This window comes from Schistocerca americana, chromosome 4, assembly GCF_021461395.2.
Source record: "Schistocerca americana isolate TAMUIC-IGC-003095 chromosome 4, iqSchAmer2.1, whole genome shotgun sequence".
Taxonomy (NCBI): Eukaryota; Metazoa; Arthropoda; class Insecta; order Orthoptera; family Acrididae; genus Schistocerca; species Schistocerca americana.
The window spans coordinates 469417385-469438998 of record NC_060122.1 but is presented as its reverse complement, the minus strand read 5'-3'; the positions used below and the strand labels follow the sequence as shown (position 1 = coordinate 469438998).

Sequence of the window (21614 nt, the reverse complement as noted above, 5' to 3'; positions counted from 1 at the left end):
GGTTACATAAAAGCGCAGAAGTTTCGCTGTCAACTAATTTTTATTGCTTATAATGTACAATTCATATTTTGTAAGCATATAAAATACACGATAGACTAGCCCTGAATGACGTGCGGTTCTAATTATGTGGAAAACAAACAAAAAAGAGAGAGACACCGTCGGTTACCAGTTCCTCTGACGGGCACATTTATGTTACTTTTACTACCAATCCGATCAATATTTTCAATTTACTACGTAATTTACGTAGTGTACCAAAACTACCGAAACGTAGTTTTGGTAGAAGCGCACCTCTAGGCAACGGCGTTCACTTGCCATACAAAAGGAACATTTCATTGAAAGATATATTTAAGAAATAATGGAAAATGTGTACTTTGTACTTGCATTAACATAATCCTACATAATTTCGATAAAAGTTGTTCCATTAATTTCCAAAAATGAATATGGAAATATGAGGATAAAATACAAGTATTATGATAATTAGTTCCGATGAAAATAATCAAGTTGTTTGACTCTAGAGTTAAATTCTATTAAATACTTTAACATCTGTTGCAACAGAAAACGTACGCCTACTTTTCCCACACATAACTGTAGCAAGTGAGAACCGGATACGTTAAGATTAGAGTCGACTGCGTGGCCGAAGCGAAAGGCGGCCACTGCGGCCTGCTAGGCTGTACTTATAAAATATATCAGTTCTCGAGAACAGAGTATCCGATTCCCGAAATTTTTATTCTGTACGTCATTACTTTATACTGCTAGTACCTTCTCCCCTACTCACCAAACCCTTCGAAATTTCTCGTCCATATTTCAACGTGCTAGCATCCCTGGGGAAAACGGGATTCATGGAGAATGGCTTAGCCTGAATCTTTCGTTTGCGCTGTCTCTTCTAGACTGCATCCTTCGCTCTACAGCGGACACGCGGTGCTGTTTGTCTGTTAGGAAGTTTCACAGTAGCGAGCGAGCGGTCTGCAGCAGATATTCATCTGCTTCATAGAATTAAAAACTCGGTGACCTACGGGGCTTCTAAAACGACCCTGCGTCTTACGAGTATTGCTCGATGTCGGTACTAAACCTCAGTCTACCAGTATCTTTATTCAGACAGGCTTCCTGCGCAGTAACCGAGATGAACAACAACTTTACTGAACCTCACTGGCCATTGAAATCATGTGCCACTACCGACGACTGAAAGCTAAAATATATACTGGTTTTACCAAATCGCGTGAGGTAAATGCTGGGATGCTTGTTTCCTTGTCTAGTCGAGTTCTCGCTTTGTATGTAATAACCTCGAGAAGATAAAGTTTGCAGCCTTCCTCTCTCTGTCTGTGCCAATATGTGTAACGCCGTGCCTTCCTCGTCTCGGCTCGCATCCTTCCTGCTTCTGTGCCTCATCGCCACAGACAGCCGCTGCCTTCTGCTTCATGTAAGCACGAAAGCTCCAAGGACGCCGCAGACCTCCCCATTCTTTTTTCCTTTCCCTTTTTGCCCCCTTTCCCCCTCTGCGCCCGCCTCTCCGGCGCAACGTCAGCGGTTATGTTCTTTATTTGGTTGTTGTCAGTTCGAAGGAAGCGCCTAGTTCGAAGAACTGGATGGCGGTACAAGATGTAAGATCGCCGCCCGACCCTTACTTCACTCTGTTCTGTTTCTTAGGATACTCTACTTGTGAGCAAATAGTCCTGGGTCAGATTCCACTTTGGTCAGTATGTCTTCATGGAAAGAGGTACGCTAGAATTGTTTTGTTCGCCTCGGGCAATGACTGATTTACGAGAACCATAATAAGCCGCACGATGCTCCAGATTGCACGTTAAATTGTAGATACCCCTAAGTCTATTTATAGCTGGAAAGAACGCACATACTTACACTAGGGCGAAGCCGAGAAAAGCACTGTGGGTGTTCAAAGTTCATATGAATCTTCAGACTGATAACACTCGTTATTTACATCGGAAATCAATTGCGCTGTCTTCCAGAATAGCGATAGACTGATTGTCCAGAATAACACATGTCGTTCCTTTGCTGTTTCCTATAGTCTGCTACTACAAGAAATGGTATACGTCGTAGCGTCACCGTCTGCTGTTGGTTTCAAATAGGAGTTCCACCCTGATGGTACGTTAACACAACTTTGTTGGGTAGTCTATTATTTTAGAAAATTCAGCGAAAGTTTCAATGAAAAGAAAAAAACTGTCGTCAAGATTGTTCTGAACAGCACACTGCTTTAGTAGCCATAGTCTGGTTAGAGGTGGTATGCCGTTACATTGCTCCGACCTTGGATCTGACTTATTCAGTGAGTTACATGGGGAGCGAGAGTTTAGCGTGGACTACGAGCCACGGTACAAGTCGGCATTTTTTAACAAACAATGCCAGAGGTGACAGAAGTGAAAAGTCACAGGTAAAAATCGTAGAACTGACCGCAATATTATGTTGACATATAATTTTTCACTTTTTTATACAAATGAGAGGGAGAATCACAGACATGCCCTCAGGTTCCTAGGTCCCTATCACCATTCCTGACACGTTAAAATGAGTTTGGAATAGAGACAGTAAATAACACGTCCCAAATCGCTTGAGGGGTTTCGATTTTGGTTGTAAAGTTCACGAGGACTATCCCCTCAAGTTTCTTTATCTGTGTATTCTCTTGCCCTGATCTCTGACGCAAATGGGTGAAAATATGATTACAGGAACCACTTTCGGACTCAAACGACGCCTACTGAACTGGCACTTGGTCGTACAATTACACTATTTTGTGTGCCTGTCCCTCTGCCAAGCCGGCCGGTGTGGCCGTGCGGTTCTAGGCGCTTCAGTCTGGAACTGCGTGACCGCTACATTCGCAGGTTCGAATCCTGCCTCGGGCATGGATGTGTGTGTTGTCCTTAGGGTAGTTAAGTTTAAGTAGTTCTAAGTTCTAGAGGGCTTATGACCACAGATGTTAAGTCCCATTGTGCTCAGAGCCACTCAAAAAGGGAAGAAAACGGTAACTGAAAATAGCGAGTACGGTTCCCGCAGCAAGCATCTGTGTGTCTCTTATAACTTGTTGTCATCTATGGTCTTGCAGCTGCGATATTAAGATAAACAAGCTTTGATGGAAGCGTAATTGTTTGTTTTCACCTTAAACATCGGAACGTTGCCAAATGTCACGGTTTTCTCGGTTTTATTTGTGGCTTCAGTCTGGTATCGCATAGCGCAAGTTCATTTCGCGCCGGACAAATCTGGTCGCACGCCCACAGCAAGACGACATTGAGGTAAAGCGAACCGGGCGCCACGCTCTCTTGCGATTTCCTGGCAAAACACCACGTGTTGAGGCACAGCCGATAAAATCAAACTAATGAAAGTAAACTGCCTTTAAATTACTTTAATAAAATAGTCGCATGTGCACCTGAACATAAGTGTCGTTTAAATGGTGTATGAGAACTGTGATTGTTGAACTTAGTGTGGCAGGGATGTACACAATTTCTACGAAACTAATTAGCCTTACAATCGACTGTAATAGACCTTCAACCAAAATTATGACTCGCCTTTCAGATGGTTGAACAGAAACGTCGTTTTAAATGTGTAAGTAACCTTGCACAAACTTTCTACATGGTGATTCTGGACGTTTAGATTCGATCTAGTTTTCTCGGTGTTCCCTGATCTCTAAGTTGCTCTCCCATCAGTCAGAAGAGCCCTTTATGATTCGTGCCCGCTAATTTGTATGCGTTCGATGTTCTATGTTAACCCTACCATGGCTCACATACGCTTGAGCAGTATTGAAGTATGTGACGTAAAAGTGTTTTGGATGCAATCTCCTGTTTCGATTGTATCCAACCAATAAATGAAGCCCTGTCTTTTGCTTTACGTGCAACGCAGATTATGTGGTCCTTCATCTCAGGTATTGGTGGAAACAGATAACAAATACATTTCATACCCACTCGTCGAGATAATCCTAGGATTTTAATGTGCCACTTCTTTCATCCTTGGCAGTATTTGCTCGATGCTGAGGTACACCGTGGTACAGGTCCACGATAAATTGTTGGTCCCTCTATAACTGCACGGATAAGTCAGTTCAATGGTCGTACGAAGGCAACGGCATACGAATTCGACCACAAATAGTACCGTGCTTGGTGAAGCAGTGTGGTGTTCAGACCAGGCTTCGTATTGACGACAGCTTTACCTTTTACGCCAGCATAACGCAAACTCTGTACGCCACCACAATAGTGCTTGCCGAATATAACACGAGGCGCTGTGTCGGAAGTGACGGATAGTGGCATCGGTACTGCGCAACCGGGGCAGCCACAAACCAACCACCTGTGTTTGCCCAGCTGTGCCTGGGCGCCCGCAGTCCGCTTTTTGCCGTTTCGCCTTACTTCCCAGCAGGCGAGGGAGCTTGCGTCAACCTCTGCCGCCTTCTCAGGCTCGTTCTCACAACTGTGACTCACGGGCTGACTTGTTCAACAAATTATCTAAGCGCGCGCCGGAAGAGGTTCGCCGGCGCCCGTCGCACTGTTGCTACTGTCTATCGCCTGCTCAGCTTTACCAGCGCCGTGATACGTCAGAGCTGATCTTCCCTCCCGATCTGACATCCGGCGGAGTTCCAACAGTTCAGAAGCCGCCAGTTACAACCCTGCCATCGGACACATTTGCTACATATGTCGAGAAAGTCGTCCCCTTCCAGGTATTCAAATTTGGAATTACTTCTGCCCCACTCGTAGCTCGCTGGGATTTAGCTGAATAAAAATTGTTCTCTACAGAGAACCGGATCTCAGATCACCGTAACTGTTCAGCCAATAAGTGAAAGGAAAAAATGCCGTAGACTCATTGTTTGTACTTCTCGAATTTAGTGCTCTAGTAGTGAGAGAAAAACATAGCTTTTTTTATTCGCCTCCGGCTTTCTAGTTCCACAGCGTCAACATTGAAAATTGAAAAACCGAAAAATGTTCTGGAGACAAAGCTGATCTTTGTATCCAATAGTCATGAGTGTTCGTAGGACTACCTGAAATATAATGGGCAGTCAAATGGAAACGAGACAGGTGGAAAAGAGTAGGTAAATTGATAATTATTTCAAAAGTAATCACCATAATTTTAAATACATTTATCCCATTGTGAGACGAGATTGTCAATGTCTTCATGGCAAAATGTTTGTGGTTGCCTATGGTATCATGCATCTCTTCATCCGTAGCAAATCGACAGCCATGAATGTCTTTCTTCAGGGCTCCAAAAATGTGGAACTCGGTTGGGAAGAGATTGGGACTGTATGGATGTTGTGTAAGGGCTTCCGAGCGAAACTTCTGCAGACTTCTGCGCTGCAGTCATGGACTGTGCGGCTGGTCCCGGCGGAGGTTCGAGTCCTCCCTCGTGCATGGGTGTGTGTGTTTGTCCTTAGGATAATTTAGGTTAAGTAGTGTGTAAGCTTAGGGACTGATGACCTTGGCAGTTGAGTCCCATAAGATTTCACACACATTTGAACATTTTTTTACCGCCTTCTTGAAATAAACTAGGCAATATGTTGGCGGGCCCACATCCTCTATACAGTCCCGACCTCTCCCCAGGCGATTTCCCCTTTTTTGGAGCCCTGAAGAAAGACATCAGTCGATGTGCTTGGGACGAAGATGTGCACGGCTGGGTACACTCATGGATACGTAGGAAACCGCAAACTTTTTTCCACTTAGGTTTTGACTGTCTTGTCCCACCGCTGGGCAACTGTATTAACAGATATGGCCATTACCTGTGAAATAATAAAAAGTTTAGTTTTTTTTTCCACCCGTCTCGTTTTCACTTGACTGCCCCTGATATAAAGATAAGGTTCCGCTTTTGCGTAATGCGTTAAAGGCCGTATTTCTGCCGTCATTATGACTGGCGAACCATTGTACAGCGCAGTATTTGTTTCATTTATTATGGATCTTGCTTGAATTTAAAAAAGGGATGGGGAAAGTTGGTGTCAGCACATAGCGTGGAGTTTTAAGGAAAGCCAGCATGGCTTAACGTCCCTGTATGACGGATCATGTTGTGTTAGTTAAAGAGCCAACACCGTGTTACGAGTGGAGGCCGAAATGCACGCGTTTTAGCTCACGCAGGCTGGCGTGAGGAGGGAAGAAGTATACTGACGTGAGATCTGGAACATGACAAGGAATTGGAATTCAGAAAGCGGACGTAATTAGTTTGATACTTAACTTTAATCCATTAATGATGAACGTCGCTCTTGACGGTACATGCTTCACAATATTATCTGTTCAAAATAGTAACTGATTATGGCGCCTTGATGGGTCGTAGCAAATGACGTAGCTGAAGGCTATGCTAAACTGTCGTGTCGGCAAATGAGAGCGTCTGTAGACAGTGAACCATCGTTAGCAAAGTCGGCTGTACAACTGGGGCGAGTGCTAGGGAGTCTCTCTAGACTAGAACTGCCGTGTGGCGGTGCTCGGTCTGCAATCACTGATAGTGGTGACACGCGGGTCCGACGTATACTAACGGACCGCGGCCGATTTAAAGGCTACCACCCAGCAAGTGTGGTGTCTGGCGGTGACACCACAGATCACAACCGAGTTGCGAAGCTGCTACCTCTGGCGCAGAAGGTGGCGCCCTCTGAATACGTTACTTTTCCGTAGTTGTGTTTGACGCACTCTAGACTGAAGCAGTGAACATACGCTCTGTAGTATCAGCGTCATCCGTAGTGAAAAGGCTAGGGTTCGGCAGCAGATGAGAAACAACTCGGTATCCGCTGCTAGGACAGTCCTGCCAGGAAGCCGCAGACAGACGTGTCGGTGCGGCGCGGCGCGGCGCGCACAGCTGGTGGCCGGCCGCTCAGACGGACCGGCAGACGCGGCCCGCTCTCGTCTGCTGGCACAGGCCCCGGCGCCAGCCGCGCGCCGTGCCAAGAGGCGGCGCCTCGCCCTGCCTTCGCGTCGCTACTCCAGACGGCACCTGTCTCCCACGTATCGCCTCCACTCGCCATCCTGCCCGTCGCTGCTCAGCATGAGGATCGACGTACGTCGAGTTCCCAGTTACTAAGCCTTCGCATAAAACGTGTTAACTGCCTATCGAGGCTAAACAGCAGTGTTCGCCGCCCCTCCTCCTCCGCCCCCAATGGCAGCTAACTCTAAATATAGGTAAATGTAAATTAATACAGATGAATAGGAAAAAGAATCCCGTAATGTTTGAACGCTCCATTAATAGTGTAGCGCTTGACACAGTCACGTCGATTAAATATTTGGGCGTAACATTGCAGAGCGATATGAAGTGGGACAAGCATGTAATGCGAGTTGTGGGGAAAGCGGATAGTCGTCTTCGGTTCATTGGTAGAATTTTGGGAAGATGTGGTTCATCTGTAAAGGAGAAAACACTAATACGACCTATTCTTGAGTACTGCTCAAACGTTTGGGATCCCTAATCAGGTCGGATTGAGGGAAGGCATAGAAGCAATTCAGAGGCGAGCTGCTAGATTTGTTACTGGTAGGTTTGATCATCACGCGAGTGTTACGGAAATGCTTCAGGAACTCGGGTAGGAGTCTCTGGAGGAAAGGAGGCGTTCTTTTCGTGAATCGCCAACTTATATTTCGCGGAAACATCACAAAGATAAGATAACAGAGATTAGGGCTCGTACAGAAGCATATAGACAGTCATTTTTCCCTCGTTCTGTTTGAGAGTGGAACAGGGAGAGAGGATGCTAGTTGTGGAAAGAGGTACCCTCCACCACGCACCGTATGGTGGATTGCGGAGTATGTATGTAGATGTAGAGTGCTTAACCTGGGAAGATTTCATCTAAATGTAGACCTGTGCTCCGCAAGTTATAATATGGTGTGTGGCAGTAGCAGACGGGCCAACTTTCAAAAGTGAAAAATCAGGAGAATTTTGGCGCTGTACTATTGTGAATTACAACACGTCCCTGACAAAGTTGCAATAATTCAGTACCTGTACCTGGCACACCCGTATTGTTTCTCAATTTCAGAATCGGGAAACATTTTGCGAAGCAAAGGCCCAGCGCGGTCGGCACAGTTTATAGTCAAGTTATGCTCTACAATAAATGAGGTAAATAAAGCCTCGGCATTCGCCACAGAATCTACATTCTGGGGTTTACACGAGAAGTTAAGTTTCTGGTTCCTTTCTACACAATGGACACTCTCCTTGTGTTTTTTAGTTTGCACATGTTTAAGAATGCCGCATTTCCCGCCATGACCCACTGAAAAGTGACAACGGAAAATTGTACTGAAATGCAGGAGGATCTACAGCGAATTGACGCATGGTGCTGGGAATGGCAATTAAATCTCAATGTAGACAAGTGTAATGTGCTGCGAATACATAGAAAGAAAGATCCCTTATCATTTAGCTACAATACAGCAGGTCAGCAACTGGAAGCAGTTAATTCCATAAATTATTTGGGAGTAGGCATTAGCAGTGATTTAAAATGGCATGATCATATAAAGTTGTCGTCGGTAAAGCAGATGCCAGACTGAGATTCATTGGAAGAATCCTACGGAAATGCAATCCGAAAACAAAGGAAGTATGTTACAGTAGGCTTGTTCGCCCACTGCTTGAATACTGCTCACCAGAGTGCGATCCGTACCAGATAGGGTTGATAGAAGAGATAGAGAAGATCCAACGGAGAGCAGCGCTCTTCGTTAGAGGATCATTTAGTAATCGCGAAAGCGTTACGGAGATGACAGATAAACTCCAGTGGAAGACTCTGCAGGAGAGACACTCAGTAGCTCGGTACTGGCTTTTGTTGAAGTTTCGAGAACATACCTTCACTGAGAAGTCAAGCAGTATATTGCTCCCTCCTACGTATATCTCGCGAAGAGACCATGAGGATAAAATCAGAGAGATTAGAGCCCACACAGAGGCATACAGACAATGCTTTTTTCCACGAACAATACGAGACTGGAATAGAAGGGAGAACCGATAGAGGTACACAAGGTACCCTCCGCCACACACCGTCAGGTGGCTTGCGGAGTATGTATCTAGATGTATGTAGATGTAGATCTACATACACTACAAAATGCGTAAGTTTGTCCCTTCCTCGATTCACTTAAACATGGAAACGCTTCCTTATATACGTTTCTGAACACTGCATCGTATTTCTTCGCCATCCTGCACAAAAAATAATCAACACCTCCATGATACGCAGCCAACAACTACTACAGAGTATACAAATCACGCAGCAGAACCGAGAACACAATGGTCCTACGTTCTAGACAATGGTCATGTAGCAATGATGCCAACCCTTTATTGCACTTCAAATTCCCCTAAATAATTTGTCACACTATCGGGTAAGCGAGCGGGGGGTGTGGCGGTAAAAGGGAGTCAACAATGAAATTGCCGAGTGGAGAGGTGGGGAGGAGAGGGTAGTAACCCTAAATATTTTTCCCCCCTGAAACATTTATCCTTCTGATTTCCCCCAGGCAGCTTAATTCCCCTAAATTTAGGAGGAAATCCCCCAACTTGGCAACACTTCCTTTTCTTGGAACGACTATCGACTACTCCTTGTCCACAATAAATTTACGATTGCACGATGCTACCAGAAGTGGAGGAAATTGGCACTGGTTGAAAGATATTCATTTGTCTCCGAACGCTGCCAACGATAAGTTCCTTACTTCCTTGTAGATACGAAGCGCGAACTACGCCTACTGCCGCTCCCGACAGCCACCGCACGAATCTTCCAAGTTAACATAGACAAGTAGCAGCCATAAACTGTCATCCACCAATATATCGAAGGGGCAGGATTTTCATATAGTAAGGAAAGTTCTGAAACAGCTCTGAAAATCGGGAGATCGGTCTTCATGGTCGGGAGATCGGGAGGAAGAAGGAAAAATCGGGAGTCTCCTGCTTAAATCAGGAGAGTTGGCATGTCTGCAGTAGGTATGTAGTGCGCCAGTGTAATAGTGTCGCGGTCATTACGAGAGATGTAAATTGTAGGAAGTTGGTTTGTAGGCCTGTATTTGAGCGTGCCCGTTCGGAATTGCGATGCACATAATCTTTTAACGTGCCCCACTTCACTGAACATTTGAGACATGCATACGTTGACGATACACCGTCCGAACAGGTCTCGAAAGGCCCAGCTGTACCGACCGACCGCCCGTGTCATTCTCAGCCGATAGGCGTCAATGGATATGGATATGGAGGAGCTTGTGGTCAGCACACCGCTCGCTGGTTTTCGTGAACAGGGTCACTACTTCTCAGTCAAGTAGCTCCTCAATTGGCCTCACAAGGGCTGAGTGCGCGCCGCTTGCCAACAGCGGTCGGCAGACCCTGACAGTCGCCCATTCAAGCCTGACTGCGCTAAATTTCGGTGATCTGGCGGGAACCGGTGTTACCACTGCGACAAGGTTGTTGGCACAGACTATACGATCATAAACGAATCGCTCAGCTCATCTAAGCAGTTTCTCTCCGTCTCTGTCGTTAGTCCAGTTTCTTAAGGGTCGCACCAGACGGCGCACAATAGGACACACGACCTTATCACCAAAGTGTTTCGTAACAGACCTCTTCCGTAAATGAATCAGACATCCTTAGGATTGTTCCCACAAGACAGACTGGCATCCGTCCTCCCTCACCTTAAACCGCTCTGGACAGGAACGTGAAGGTGGCGACTGCTTCAATGAGAATTTCCGGCGGTAGGCTAGGTATGAGACGTGGCCTGATTGGTTAGCCGTGTAACGTAAACCCATTCAGCTTCATTCTTCCCTCCTTCGACGCGCTAGGTAAGACACAGGACTCGCGTTGAGCAGGAGAGAGGTTCAAAACCCCACCAATCTTTACATGTTCAGATTTTCCATAGTTTCCACAAATCGATTAAGGAGAATGCCTGTTTGATTCCTCTCAAAATGCAAAAGTACGCGGCGATTTCTTTATTTGTCTGAGTTTTTCTCCGTGTCTGATGAATCGTTGTCGCCAAGATGTTAAAACCCAACCATCTTTCTTTCCTCTTCCGACATTTCTACTCGAGAAAACATACGGAGTGCACAAATTATCCATGTTAATAACGAAATTGGCGAGCCTTTGACTCCCCAGTAATCTGTATTTTGCCAGTAGTTCACACTACAAGCGATGCAGCAAACTGTTAGGTAGCGCAAGCTAGAAAAAATAAAGGAAAGTCTGGCGAGCCCTCGATCGATGCAAACCTACCGCAGTGTTTGCCTAAATAGTGGTAGTAACTAGTAGATGGGTTTTGCCATTATGACCTCGGAGCTATTAAGAAGTGTAGAGTGTAAATGTCTAACCTGTGTGTAGATATGAAGAATGTTGTTGCTGTGTCGCGCTCTGCTGTAATGGAGGAATGCAAACATGAAGTAGAGGTCAAATAGGCGGCGCCAACATATAACCAGTATTTCCAAAATAGCACGAAGACAGCGTCGCTAAACACAACCATCCCGGCCAACTTAATTTAATCAACTGCGCCAAAGGTGCCACTCCACGAGTCACTGCGAAATTTGCAATCTGACTCACGAAGCTGTCGGGCTGTGGTTCGTCAGCTCCTGCATCTGCATCCCAAAATGTCTTTTTCAGGAAAATTTCACATACTGTCAATTGGAGAAAGCCTACTACAATTGAATGTTAACGTTATTTTTTAACGCAGCATAGTATTCTTTCTTACACTGACCACCCGTTTCTTTTGTTAATGAACATCCTGAGATCCACCTGAGATCCATCGTGGTGGTTGAGCAACCGGTCGGTCTCATGTGCCCCTGTAAGTCACTAATGTGCATGTCTATGAGTACATAAAAAAGATTGGTTGCTCTGGAATTTCGATGAATTTAAATACGTTCAGTGAAGAACGGAACAGATGGCGAATGTGTATTTAAAGAAAAAATTTAAAAAGACTGTGAAGGTGTCGAATGGTGACCTCCGTATCAACATCTCCGTAACAACTAGCATTAGTGGTTCGACTATGGCGGTGAGTGTGTTTATGCGTAGCTCCAAGAATTAAATCGCTCTGTGCAGAGGTTAACCTAGCTATCTACTAACTCACAGAATTCGGTTTAGTTGTAGGACTCTCCGGGAATAATGTTTCAGTAGGATTTCGGTAGCCGAAGTACTGCGATCTTTCTTTCTCAGACCAAGCCGTGCCACCACGAATTTAAAATAGTCGAGTGCTTAAACGTACCAGGCCGAATGCCTCGCATTGCTTTCGGTGTTGCACAGTAGAAGAGATACCATTCTTTTCGCAGAATTGCGCCCCCCCCCCCCTTCTCTCTCTATCTCTCTGTCTCTCTCTCCCTCTCTTACACGCGCACACACACACACACACACACACACACACACACACATACAGACACACACTGACCCACCCACACATTTTTTATGACTCAGTTTGACGGACACGTTTCTCTGCGCAGAATTCATCCCTTATGTCTTTACAGCAATGATTATAGCAGCAGTCGAGCACCAAAACGAAGTATTAGCAATAACGTCATAGTTTACTCATATATTTTACCTCGTTGACGGGGCTTTAAACCCTAATCTTCCTCCCTTCGGCTACAGAGGTCAATAGAAAAAAGGAGTATGACAGAGTAATTCAGGCAGAATGAGTATTCTCTTAAAGGCGTGAAGGCCGGCATATTCGAACAAGAACACTGCACTGGATCCTCTACAAGCGGGAATAAGCAACCGAAGTCGTGCTTTCGGCGGTCTCTGCCACTCACCGCGGCTCCCCTCGCGATGGGCCGATGAGTTGGTTAAGAAGGCAGGAGATAGGAGACAATCCCACAGCAGGGGAGGGTCAATATTGTGTGTGTGTGTGTGTGTGTGTGTGTGTGTGTGTGTGTGTGTTCGCGTCATTCAGCGGCGAGGGGGCGGCGAGACCCGCGGCGTTGCCAGCCGGCCTGCCGGCCGCCGTCTAGGCTGACAACCTGTAACGACCGCTCCCACAGGAAACGGGACTACTGTGCTCACAAAACACCGCCGCCATGGTCGCTCAAGTGTGTCGCGCCCCTAAACCTAACCGCTAATTACTTTTATGGCACGCCGATGACGAGTGACGCCGTGAACAGAGAAACGGGATGCGCCGTGTCAGGAGGGCAACTTATCGTCCCAGCCTGAGCGAATGAAATCGTGACAAAACTGGCACAAACAGAAATCAGTTTCCTGAACACCGAGGGAACACTCATCGCTTACGAATTACAAAGCACTTCTTCTGAAATTCTTTGTTCTTTGGAAGGGTGTTGTACCGCATTGCTATATGATCCTGACGTAATTTAGCTTTTTAAACGCCTGTATAGCTTTATCCAGCCGCCTGAAGTTCGTGTTTAGACATACTCAGATTATTTAACCATGTTATGGAGAATCTGTCTTGTGGAGTAGGTTGCATTTTTTTCACACTGATTTCACACAGAATTCTCCTACAAGACTTGACATTTTTTTAGCCCGATTTCTAAGGAATATTCTAATTTTCAACCAGAAATTGGAAATATTAAGCTTCCTCCTGCTGCTTTGCTTCGTTTTTATCGCTTTGGATCTAGATACGTACACAGGGCGAACATTAATAAAACCGAAAGACAGCAGGCACGGATTCCTGAGTGGAATTGGAGTAAAAAATGATGTTCATAGGACATTATTCCCTCCATTTCCAATCAGGAATCCGTCCCTGTAGTTGGTCGGTTTTATTAATGTTCACCCTGTATACTCTGCAAGCCGCTACACAGTGCACAGCGGAGGGTGCATCGTGCCAATATTATCGATTCAGCGTATTTAGCGGAGGAAAATTACAGTCTCTTTGCCTCAATACGTGCCCTAATCTGTCTTATTCTCGGAATCCCTAAGCGAGATACAGGGCAGTAGCACAATGGTAGCACAGTTTTCTTCGAATACAGATTCTCTAAATTTACCCAACAGCGTTTCGCGAGAACTACGTCATTTCATTCCCATGGTCCCTTTTAAATTCCCCAAGCATTTGTAAAAAAATGGTTCAAATGGCTCTAAGCACTATGGGACATAACATCTGAGGTCATCAGTCCCCTAGACTTAGAACTAATTAAACCTAACTAACCTAAGGACATCACACACATCCATGTCCGAGGGAGGATTCGAACCCGCGACCGTAGCGGTCGCTCGGTTCCAGACTGTAGCGCCTAGAACCGCATGGCCACTCCGGTCGGCAAGCATTTGTATTACACAATCATATAGCCTACATCGACCTTTTATGATCTACTGCAAACTTCGTACTAATAACTTCGATAGTAGAATGAACCACAGAAATTCTTAAAATTTCGTTTCGTACTATCCTCCATCAACTGTGGTGTAACCAAAGTATTACTGTTAGGCACCCACTTAACTGCTCGCCATGCCCTGAGTTCTCATTCGGATAATAAATTGAAAACTCTTTGTAGGACCTCGTTAATTTTTCAAATGGTTCTCATGCGAGCTCGAATCTGTTTCTCTACAGCTAAAATAAATCATCTGCGATATCATCTGCGAATCCACCATGGCCAGAAAATTTGTAGCAGATCTATGACTGGATATGATTATAAGCATTTAACATGGGTGGAAACTTCAAGCCTGCTGCAAATCGCCCACTTTCGGAGGTGGAGAAAGTTGTCTGAAAACAGGCGGAACATCATAGACAGGACAGATACATTGTGAAAGTAGTAACACATTTAGTTTTTATTTTTAAAGGAAGTTTAAAAAGAGCTATTTATCAATCTTGTTACTCGGTGGGTATTGGCGTTTGAAACTGCTTCTGTGACCAGCAGTTAGAACACAACATAAGTATAATAGGATAACTGCGAGACACGAAAATGTTCAACGGCAAGTGAATCTACTTGTAATGACTGAAAATTTCGGGAGTGTTTTCTTGGAGAATTGTTAGTGGATCGTGATTGTGGAGCCAACTGCAGAATTCGAATGTATATTGAAAGTTGTAAACATGATATTTCTTACCTCCGTTCAAGGAAAAAACTATATTAAAAGAACGTGGAGTTTAGAGATGAAAGTTTTATCAAAAGTTACGAGAGACGGTAACCCAGGCAGAATGTGATAGTTAATATTTAATTACAGCGGTTTGTGGACAACGAAACAGAGGGAAGGGCGCGTAGGGCAAACGAGCAGAATGTAGAGGGTAGATGTCACTGATCTTATGACATACAGAGCAGACAGCAATTCAAGATCCAGTAGTAGTAACTCGTTTTTGTGTAGCGGTGTGAAGATGCAGCGGGTCGCTCAGATTCTGGGAAATGGATGCCCTGTCCTTGGTCGAGGGCACGGAAAGAATACCGTGTGAGGCTTAAGCGAGGACAGCTTGAGTGGGACACGAAGCAGAGTGGAGCGCGTGCTGCAAGCTGCTGTTGACGGCGCGCCCTCCGGGCTGGGGAGCGTCCTCTGGAGCAGCGGCAGTGGCGCGTGTAGAGACGACACTAGACGGCCTATCAGGTTACCGGATGCTTGTTTTCAGGTCGCGCGTTCTTAGTCCACACTGCTTGTTGCGTAACAGTGACACGGCCCAGGGACATTACTCGTCGGCTCACATAGCTTTCCTTCGAGAAGTGTTTCAAATTCTCTTAGTCTTTGCCACTCTGGAAACGATAACCCGTATTGTGACTTCATCGAAGCATGTGTCATTTACTGCATGAGGAGTGAATCTGTCTAGGTAGGTCTGTCTCGTCGAGGTACCACGTTGTGGTGACGATATTTTCTTTTTTCGTAGCCCTCAAAGAAAGCAGTTGTCACATCTGTTCAGCGTATTTCTTTCGCGTAAAAGGTGTACTGGTTTGTCTCTGTGGAGAAAAGGATAATGTGTAAAACACTTCCACTGCTACCGTTCTTCGTCGGCCCTCTTAGCAATAATAAGGGCGATAGTAAATGCAGGATAATTCCAGAGTAAACGGCATGAGTACATCAGGTGTGTATCGAGCGCAGTTTAGCCACGCCGGGTTGTAATGAATGTTGTCAGACTATCTGTTTATCAGAGAATTCTTATTATAATCTGCACACGTGATTACGAAATAAAAAACTGTGTAAATGTCGCCATGTAAGGGCAGGCTTAGTGTAGCTTGGAAGCTCACTTAAGGGAAAATAAATATTTCAAAAGAATGAATAGTGACTCTTTGTTATGCAACAATCGTATGTTTATACCACAGCAGTGGTGCTCAACGACGCTCAGAATGGATACGATGAAATCGAGGCCATAGTTCCTCTTCAGACGAATGTCTATCCTCACTTTTCATCCAAGTATCTATAAAGGCGAATACTGTATCCTTCTCGTAATAGCGTTCACTGCCAGAAATTCATATTTTCTTAATCTCAAAAATGCCTTTTCTAAATAAGCAATTTTTATCATCAGCAAAAGACGCAACATAACCTACAGTGCCCTTCGTCTGCTGCTGTGACGTCTGTACAACTCTTTGCCAACACCAGTTATGTAAATAAGCAATTCTCCACCTGAACACGATGACGTGAACCACCGAAGCGCGTAGTGAGAAAATAAACAAGTGACTGACGTAGAAAATGTTTTATTTGCATTGTGCCAGTATCCTCCAAATGGATCTAACGACGCTCTCGAAATTCAAAACAAATTCATTTTAAAAACAGGTAATAGCAAGAAGAACTACCTCGTCATTCCCATTATTATTGTTGTAGGCCTACATCACGTTTTTGGTAAACGAATAACAGATTGGTGATAATGTTGATTTCATCACAGACGGCGTCAAAATTATTAATCCATTTTAATGGTATTAGAGCACTGTGGCTATGAATGACATTATTAATATGAAGTACAGCAACCAGCCAGCTATTTTTAACTTGACAGCAAGATGTGTTCCGGGCTTTCGCTCAGCTTCAAACCTCGTAAGACAGTTGAATATTACTCTGTATGCCGATTGCTATTTTGATGCTGCACTTATCCTGAAAAATAATAGTTTCTTTAGCTAACATGTTTTTAAAGGCGCATGTTAACATCTGACTTATATTTAAAGTGCACCGCCATTCATTTGTGTTCGGGAGTTCCTTGTTAGGACATTAAACATTAAGTTTAGAATAGTCTGTGGAATTTTTCTGTTGGTCTGTTGAATTTTCTTTTTATCGGCTGTCTCGAGTCAGTTACATTTCAATAGAAATTGCTCCAAACTAATAAAGAAAAATAATTTACATCATGCAGATTTTGTCGATGTTGAATAACTTATTCTGAAGTGCGTGTGTTATTTCTCTGTTTCGGTCTACTTTCGAAAGTTGTCTTCTAATTTTGGTGTCAACTGGTAATTCCTATCTTAGGTGGTGAAGGGGTTAGCATTTCTCTCTGTGTTACGTTCTGTCTTCACCACACACTCCTTGCAAGACATTAGAAGTCACAAAATAAATAGAATTCGACGTAGGGCCTTGATGTTACGGGTGGAACTGCTATGGGAGACTGCAGGTGAGCGGCAGAGCACTTCTCAGAAGGGAAATGTCTTCCCTGTCACGACTTGCTCCTCATGTCATCCGTGCCTGAGGCGTGCAGGGTGCTTGCTTCCTCACTGCAGTCCATAATATTGAGTACGGCAGGGCTCGGCGCTGCCACATGTAGCTGGAGGGGGCTGTCGCTGTGTTTCTCTGCTTCGCCTTTTTTTACCGTCCAAGGTTCCCGGCCGTAGCTTTCCTTGTAAGGCAAGCGGGTATGCGCGCCCGCCTTAATACTGCGACGAAGCGGCTTACTCAGCCCGCCGCCGCCGCAAACAGCAACACAAAACGTGGCGTATTTTGCCCAAGGCTTATTTTACTCACACAGGACGATAGTCGACCAAAAGATACATACTTGGGTAAACACATTTTTTCATTATGTTGGAAGGGCGATAGATAAGTGCATGCAACGTAGCTAAAGGCGGCTGCGTGCAGCCATTTAGCGAAATACTGTAGGTCATTATTTTATCGAAATAGAGAAATATTTCGTAAGTGACTGGTTCAGCCCTCTGATATGATTTTTAATGTAATACACAGTCACGGGTTGTTAAATAAGTAGAATAGCACATTTGAAACTTCTTGGCAGATTATAACTATAACCAACTTTTGTTCGATAGGGAACCGTTATGCACAGCGACCGTAAATTAATTTAAGGGAGGAGAGGATCATAGCAATCAGTCGTAATCCCACTGTTTTTTATTATCATCTTCAGAGTATTTGAGTGACTAAAGTGCATTTGAGTGAGTTACCATTCAACAAACTAGCAGCGGTACATGTCATCATATGACTTTATTATTCGAATGCAATGAAGATGACTATTTATAGTCTACATCTGGATAGGCAAGAACAATAAAAAAACCAATGGGACTGCGACTGATGGCTGTATTCCTATCCTTTCTTAGATTAAAGCTATGTGCCGGATTGCCTTTCTACTTTTGTTTTTCTTCTTTCTTTTGGATCTGTTTCTTCGTCGATGGTTCTGAGCTGGTGTCATATGACATCTTTCGCATTTCATCGTTTTTTTTTTAATTTAATCACAGTGGGTGGTCAGTCCCCTGACCAAACACTCTGATCTACGGTGCCGGCGACTGCGCTATCCAAGCTTTCACAGCTTTACTCCGTCACTATCTCATCTTCTACTTTCCAGAAAGTCCCGAAAGGTAGGCAGCAGGACTACATCGAAGTCTGGAACATAGAGCATGAGGTACTGGCGGATGAAAGCTGTGAAGTCGGGTCGTTATTAGCACTTGGTTAGCTCACTGGGCGCTACACTTACCCGCGAAAGACAAAGCTCACACGTTCCAGACCCGGTCCACCATACAGTTTTAATCTGCCAGCAAGCTTCAAATCAGGACATACTCCTCATAAGAGTAAAATTTCGTCCAGGAAACATCATAATAGCTTAATTTGCAAGGAATATTAGTATTTAAAGGCGCCGTCGATAGCGAAGTCATTCGAGACTGAGCAAACGCTCGGCTTGGAACAAGTGAACGGACCAAATTGGCCTTGGCTTTCCAAAGAAACCATCCCAGCATTTGTCCTAACCAATTTAGGGAAACTACTGAAAGCATAAATCTGGATGGTGTGTTGGCTATCTGTATTCCGTTCCTCCGGGATGAGTATAGTGTCTGACTGTTGTGAAGTGGGGGCGTCAACTTTGACGAAAATCTCGCTGCCGTTGAAAAAGACAGGTGTCCTGGTAGGACGTATGTGTAGGTGTACACACACACACACACACACACACACACACACACACACACACACAATGAAAGTAATACACAACAGGGAATAATAAAATATATTACTCAAATTTGGTAACGCTGATTACATCAGTTGTAGAATGCAAGTTTAGCCCATCTGTCCTGCACTGAGTAAGTGCCATTAGGACAAACTAAATCATGTTCTCTGAACTAAAGACAGAAGAAAACTAATCTCTAGGCAGGCGGTCTCTGTTGTATTCACTGTTCTGTTTCTACTGAAGACTGACCACTGTCCATCTATCGACTGCAGGAACGCCCTAGCACGACTCGGACTGACTTACAACTTGCAACTGACAGTTTCTCGGGCGTGGTATTAAAGCGCTCGTCTCTCTTCCTGGTGGTACTGCTGCTCCAGGGGGCGTGATTCTAGCGGACAGCGTGATTGGTTTACGCGCAGCGATGTTCCATCTGTGGACGGGCATCCACGGAACTTCTGCTACCGACTGTCGCAAACTCTTCTTGTGTGGCATCTCAGCACACCATACTCAACACTGCGATACGTCGCTTCGTTCTGAGCGCTGGAAACGTTGTGCGTACCAGTGTTTCGGAGTGCAGGAATGTTATTTACATTCATGGTCAGCCGAAAACAGTCGCCTTGCATTAGCGTCTCCAACAGCCTCTACATTCCACCCATAAATGATACCATCAGTTTCGTCTTTTTCATGACATATCTCATCACTCTAAAAAAGTTCAATGCACTGAACATTAAAACGACCTCCACTGGGATGTTGTTCAACTCGCGCGCCAAATACTTCTTCGGTCTTGGCAAATTATCGAAGACCCAATCTCGTTACCCGTGATGACTTTTTCCAGAAAATAATTGCCCGTGTTTTAAATGAAGTTGCGACGGGAGGCCACGCATCGGCTATTTTTGTTCAGGAGTCAAGGTGTGCGGGACAAACTTTGCACATACCTTTCTCTTATTCAAAATATTCTGGAGAATGTCTTAAACACTTGGTTTAGAGATGTTGCTCCATCACGATTTTTGACACAACTTCGACACACAACGGCCGCACATCCACTCCTTCCTGCTCACAACTGACTGGTGGAATGCACCTCTGTTGTTTACAGTCGTTAATTCAGTCACCGTAGTTCCTGTGCTGAAGACGCTTTACATGCCAGGGATAAAATCAGCCTCGGAACTTTTTGGATGGACGGTGTAACTCGTCGCATATATACGTTTTTCCTTAGTAACTCGCGAAGGAGAGGAAAAATTCCTGCCCTTTTTCAAATTTTTTGCCTATTATCTTCTCTCTAATTTTAGTATTACAGTTCATATAATGCTTACTAAACAAAATTACTGCTTATAATATCAGCTGCAGAAAGTGTCGCGAAGTGGACATAATAGTTCTGACACAACAAAAACTGTCCCACTTTTCTTTTTTCGTTTCCAATATTCAAAATAAAGTTTGACTATTACACACCGAATCCTAGCTTCATCGTTGGTATCACCAAAGAATTTACTAGCACGGGGAGTAGAATGCGGCTCACACCTCTTCGTGAGGTTAAATCAGCTACTTAGATGAGTAGCGACTGTTCAAGCAAACGTCAATAGCGGGCAGAGCGACCTACTGATAAGGAACTCCAATGACGTATTAGATGACGCAGTGGTCGGTGAACACGTCGCCCGCTATTAAATTTCAGTTAGCTAAACTGGAAACTAATAAAGCAGATTAAACTACATAGTGAGTAAAAATATGAAATGGCAATACGCAAATCTACATTGTGCACTGGTTAAAATATTCTAAAGTACAATTACTATTGTACGTATTTTAAGACGTGTTCATTAAAATTGAGCATACATTGTAAAAGGGTAAAAGAGAGGTGGCTGCATTTGTTCCAAACACATAACTAAACTCGTTTTGTGTTTCGTGATACGTTCTTGCAACTGGGCTCTGTAAGTGCCTATTTTAAATAACATGCTTGTGTGAAGACACTTCTTCTGTCGCTTTTAAACAGTTCCCTTTTTATGTAAATTAAAAGGGGATCACTGCTGTTAGAAGCTATATAAATGTAGTTCTCTTGTTCATACAGTCTCTAAAGTCTACGCCATTAATTACACGGCAACCAAGCCGGTCATGGAAGATACACTTTCTTTTTTTGCTGTTGGACCGTTTCAGCGTATTTAAGTGGCAGACAAGAAGGGGAAACGACTGTGTAGGAAACTCACCGATTCGCTTAAAAATAGTAGAGGGAGGTGGGGTGGAGGTGGAAGGTGGGGGTGGAGGGGGACTGTGCGTCCCAGGTGGGACGTAAAGACAAGGAATCGCGCGATCTCTCTTCGCGGAGGCCTCAGCTCAAAATAGCGAAACTGCTCACTGGCTCAGCACGTCCGGAGTCGCGGCAGAGATTTACAGAGGAAGCAGCAGCTACCTGTGCCCGGGCTGGTGCTTCATGCTCACGAACTATGCTTTCATCTGCACTGAGTTATAACACTTCTGAAATAAACACAACCACAATTGCCTAGCTTGTTTTGTTAGACACAGCGAGGTAGATCTGTCAGTGAGTGTCGTGAGGGCGAAGCCAGAGTGAGAA

At 44.7% G+C, this 21614-nt stretch overlaps 1 protein-coding gene across 1 annotated transcript in view; it reads left to right on the top strand.

The window, feature by feature from the left end:
* Positions 1-21614, top strand: part of LOC124613549 — a 76367-nt gene that overhangs the window by 8948 nt on the left and 45805 nt on the right. The gene's annotated exons all lie outside the window — the stretch shown is intronic.